The sequence below is a fragment of the Olea europaea genome, chromosome 7 (assembly GCF_002742605.1).
Source record: "Olea europaea var. sylvestris chromosome 7, O_europaea_v1, whole genome shotgun sequence".
In the NCBI taxonomy this organism is placed as follows: domain Eukaryota; kingdom Viridiplantae; phylum Streptophyta; class Magnoliopsida; order Lamiales; family Oleaceae; genus Olea; species Olea europaea.
Window position 1 is genome coordinate 9,403,978 of NC_036243.1, and position 6,000 is coordinate 9,409,977.

Genomic DNA, 6,000 nt, shown 5'->3' on the forward strand with positions numbered 1-6,000 from the left:
AATTATTTAATAATTAAAGAAAAAAGGCAAGAGGCGGAGGTGCTTTGTGCCTAGGCGTTTCTTTTTAGAATACTATATAAAAGTGATCTTTTTTTACTTATAAGTATTTAATTACAATGTAATTTTTTTATATTATAAGCAATATTTTAATTATCAGTATTTTCTAAATTATAATGTAATTTTTTTTTTTGGCTTATAAATAATTTTTTAGTTAATATTTTTATTTACAAGTTAGCTTTGAAGAAAATATGTTGGATGAAAATAATTATTTTATGGATGGTAAAATTAGAAGAGGATATAAGAAATGGTCAAAATTTGCCAACTTGATGGGTTGAGATAACCGATCAAAATTACACTACATTGATGCCTAAAGATGCTAGCAAGCAACAATTTTTCTACAACGGTACCATCCAAAATCAATCAAAATTGGTGAAAAAACACTCCCAGCCCAAGCCAATTAGATTGCTACCTTGTGATCTACGAACAAAAAAATAACTAAACAAAAAATATATCATGTACGTTATATGAGTTCTCTAAATGGTTTGTTACAATAATTAAGGGGTGTTCATGTAGATGTTTTTAATTTTTTATAAAATCAATTGTAATGAAATAGGACTTTTGACACGTTGATTTTGTGGGTGGATAGGAATATCTTCACTTGGCATCCTAAATTTCTAAGAATTTCAAGTAAACCTCTTATTATCTTCATGTGTGCATTATATTTTTATGTGTATAAATGTGTTATTTAAATTATTATTATGTGAACATGAGATTTGATTATTACGTTTTATGTCATTAATGTTTCTTATGACATATTAATGCATGACAATGTATCCATAAGCCTGAATGAAGTTTCAAGAAAAAAATTTTAAATGTTGATGTGAGGAGAAATATTTTAAAAAGATATGTATCCTAAATATTTTTAAGAGGTGTGTATCTATGCCATAAAAGGTGCAAGTGAAGTATCGAGTGTGGGGACCAATGCACCGACCAATGTTGAATTTTGAATATTTAATATTAATATTAATCACTTTGCGGTACTATCGATAATTTGAATCGGGTTTCAAACAATAATTATCCACTGCATTCTAATTGGCTAGGCGATAGAGGAAAGAGAGTTCACAATGTTAATGTTAAAAGGTTTCTAAAGAAATGAAAGAAAAAGGGATACATATTGAGCAAAACTAATTGTTATAGAAGTAATGCATCTGCACATCATAAGTCTGCATCATATACATGAGGTCTGCTTACTAGGCATTATCTTATTGAACATTATCCAATTCTCATTTTTTAGATGATGAAAGCAGGATGATTTGAGATAGCCCACTTGTTATGAGACAAGACAAAATAATACTAATACATTTAATATTAACTTCATCTGAAATAAAGTTAATATTTTATTTAATTATCTTATATTTTTAGCCCCTGTTTGGTTTCATTTTATTCAAAATGTATTTTTTACTATTATTTTCAATTATACATTCTCTAATAAAATAATATTACACGTAAATTCAATTTTTTTCCTCTTTTAAAAAAAATCACCACTTCAAAATACATTTTCCCCAAAATTTGATTTTAATGGATCCCAAACAAGGGCTTAATAAGTTTTTCTATAAATTATTTTATAAAAGAAAGCCATTAATATTTATTACGTTAAAAAAATTAAAATGAAAATACATTCAAATATATGTTATCTAGATTTGAGATATTGCGGCCAGGGTTCGTATAGATCATTATTGAATATGTATGGAGCGTTATATCTTGAAAGATAAATACTCGATGCATCATGTTGGAACTAGTGCATCAGTCGAAATCTGTCTTAAAAAGATTTACTTTAGCATATCTCGCTGCATCTCTTTCTACTCAATTTCGATATGCTAGTTGACTTTGACAACAAAGTTGCCTTCCCATTTTTCACTCATTAAAGAAAGTAAGAGAGAGTAGAATATTTATATTCAGAAGTAAATTTTCTCCATGATTGAATGGAAAAACATGAGAAAAAGTCACGAGTACAGGGAATTCTTGACAGAATTTCTATCGATGACGACGTTGTCATAGATGATTGGATTGTTTTCCTTTTTCTCTTTCTATCTTCCAATCAATTCTCGTCATGTATCGTATTTTAAATTTTTCTATACTTGTAACATGATTGTAAAACCATAATCCAAATGAAGTATAAGAACATTGAGTGTCAGAAGTAGCAAAAGGGACAAGGGATTTAAAATTCGTAGGTCATGTGTGTCATAAGTACATATTTGTTATATTGTACTCGACGTGATTAGATAATAAATGTTATTTAGTCCCTATTTGAGCTCTATATTTTTTTTTTATAAATTTATTTTCAACAATACACTTTCTCATAAATAACATTGAGTGTCAGAAGTAGCAAAAGGGACAAGGGATTTAAAATTCGTAGGTCATGTGTGTCATAAGTACATATTTGTTATATTGTACTCGACGTGATTAGATAATAAATGTTATTTAGTCCCTATTTGAGCTCTATATTTTTTTTTTATAAATTTATTTTCAACAATACACTTTCTCATAAAACAATTTTATAATTCAAAATATTTTCTATTTTTAAACTGCACATTCTACAAAAAAAAAAAAATAAATAAATAAATAATAATAATAATAAAATAACAAAAATAAAAATCACCATTTCAAAATATTTTTTTTTTCAAAAAGAGCTCAAACATATGCTTAATCTTTCCCATTGAAAACATTAGTTTTTCTTTCTTAGAGGAACGGGGACAGTAATAAAAATTGAATTTTATTTATAGTAAATCTCTAGTCGGTTATTTGAACTTGACGAACAACTAGAAGTTGAGAGAAATTATGGGACTCCTTGGTCCCCTCACGGTTGACCAATTTTGTAGTTTTCTTGTTAAACTAAGCTTGAGATTGGGTTGAATTTTAAAATCGCTATACAATTTGGAATATGACTATGTACCTAATATAGCAAAAATAATATTTATTTATTCATTTGAGCCCATTCTTTGAATATATATATACACATTCTTAAATAATATTTTGATATCATTTCAATCACACATTCTTCAATAAAATAATATTAGAGCACGGAAACTTTTGGTCACGAGTTCGATTCCTCCTACCAATACTTTCTCGATCGAGCCTGTCACACAGGCTCGCCTAGTGTGGTTTACCTGACTGACGTGATTTGCAAGTTATTGCGTCAGTCTGAGGGTTTACCTAGTGCGCACCCGAAGGGTAGCGGCTGTGGGTTCCCCTGTAAAAAAAAAATAAAAAATAAAATAATATTACATATAAATCTAAAACTTTTCCTTATTTTTTAACCACACATTTTCTATCAATACACTATTCAAAAATACATTTTTGCTCCGAAAATAGGGCTCAAACAAGGGCGGGTTGGCGGCACTTTTCTTTGCTTTCTTTTCTTTTTTCTTTTTTTGGAAAAACAATTACATAACAAGTTTCCACCAAAAAAATAAAAATAAAAAAATGACATGAGATGAAGATGAATGACATAGTTCTAGAAAAAGCCCCAAGCCCATTAGGCATACTAAATGGAGATCCAAACTCAAAGAATTATCTAAAAGCTTTAACAGTCGCACAAAATTGAATTTACTTTTTCACTCCCAATGCGTACTATAAGGATCGAATATCAATTATAGGATTAATCATTTCGCGGAAGAGATAAAAGGGACAAGCTATGATCGACTTAAGTTTGCATTTTTCGTTATTGATTTACCCGCTAGCTAAATCCCAACCCACCCAATTGAATGGTCGGATAGCAACTCAATTGTTCACTATAGTGTAGAAGATACTTTTTAAAATATCATTTAGGAAATTTGCGACCTATCTAAGATTATAATTGAGTCATGCATGAAGTATAGAAAAGGTTCAAAGGGTAGTATCACAGAGCCAAGGATTGGTGTGGTTGGCCAAGTTTTGCTGAGGCAGTAACTTGCATCGCTGCAGCTAACTATTGTTGGCTGCGGCCCTCTTCAGCTCGAATCCGGTTATATAATTCAAAATTGAAGTTTTGTGACTCTAGTGAAGGGATATAACATTTGGGAAGTTTTGTTATCGATCTGCAAAGAGATTGATAATTCGTTTGAAAATTTTAATATGAAATAATCCTCCTCTATTTTTATTTATTGTTTTCAAGTTTTTTGCTTTTGTCTCTTTGTTTCAAACTTCTTTGTATCTGGAAACAGTAGAATTGGATTCCAAAGACTAATATAGCGCCCGTTTGGTCCCTATTTTATTCTCATTTTTTCCTCATTTTTCCAACTTTTTGTCAACAATAGTGGGCCCCCAATCCAAAAATCAGACGTCTCCTTGACAAAAATTTGAGGCGGCAGCTTTTCAGACATTTTGTTGAATTTAGAATTTTTATCTTTCCACTTCTGCCCTCCATTTGAAATTTTATTCCTTTATTGTAGTACTTTTTGTCAACTAGAGTTTTATTTTTTAATTGAGGGCAAAACGGTCAGAGAAATTCAACGGCATGGTACCGTGTTCTTTCATTTCTAACAGTTTCTTCAATGTTGTCGCCATCATCTGCCACAAAAACTGTAGAAAAAAGAGATAAGTTAGAAAAAATTGACAAGAATGAGCATCAAACAGACACATAATAGCCTATATATTTTTCATGTTGGATTTGCACAAACGTCGATAAATATTATATTGATTACATTTCATTTTGGAGTCATATATTGGATTCCTTGTGCATTATTTTCGGCGAGTAATAAATATTTTCTCAAGGAGAGAGTCAACATGCGACTTGAAGTCTATGATGGATTGTTTAGGTTCATTTCGAGTTACTGCAAGGCATACCCCCACAAACATATGCTTTCCAATCCTCTCTTGCTTTCTGGTAGTGATTTGATTTCTCCTTTTGACTGTGTACCTACTTAGATGTTTTAGTTAGCTAATTTCGAGAAATCCAAAAAGCCTTAAAAGGGTCATGAAATTTCATAATTGACTAGTTAATTAGGTTGGAGAATTTTCAAATAACGTGTTTGGACATGGGAATGCGTTTATGAGTTTTCAAAAGCAAAGGAAATTCGTTGCAGCTTTTGAAATTGTGAAGGATGAGCCGTTATTATCCTGGGCTTGGTTAGGATTCGAGGGACGGCATGTAGATTTTCTGCTTGCCTATGGGAGCGGCCGTCTAGGCACCAAGGGCATGAGGTGGCCACCTTCGACTCTGTAGTCATAGACAATTGTATTTCTGCAGTTATAAAAATTATTATCGTTGTATCCTTAATTCTTCCCTATAAATATAAGGCTTTGATTTTTAATAAAATATACACAAATCTATTGATTTTTCTATATTTCATTCTATTTTTTTTCTTCTCATAACATGTTATCAGCACGATAACTTGATTTTTCAAAGTTTAGTAAAGATAGTAATTTTTATAAGTATAAATATTTATCACGTATACCAAAATTAATTTGGTGACATGTGAATTTTTCTACATGCATATGCATCAAAACGAGGTTGCTTCTTCTTTTATGCTTGGAAAGGGAGGAAGATCTAGGTGCAAGATTGATTTCTTATTCTATATTCTTATTCAAAACCCGGTGATGTTTTCCATAATAACTTCTTGTTTTTCTTTCATTACTATGAGTAATTAAATCTAATTTTAGGGCGAATAATGTAACATATTTGGGACCTTTATTTCTTTTATTTGAAATTCTCGTTATTTTATATTTTAGGTGTGGATTTTAATTTTGTTTTTAATGCTTTGAATTTTCTGGTCAACAATAATTACGTAGAGATGCGGATTCTTGTTTAGATTACATATTAAAATTCAGTAATTAATATAACGTGCAGAAATACTTATATTAATTGCTGCGGTCCTATAGGAATTTTTAGAACTGTTATTTCATTTAAATAATGTTGATTCGCATAAAGATATGGAATTGAATTATTTAAATAGACTCAATGAAAACTTGAGAGGGGTAAATTGAATACCATAGAAAAATTCGATCGAATACTACTTTAAT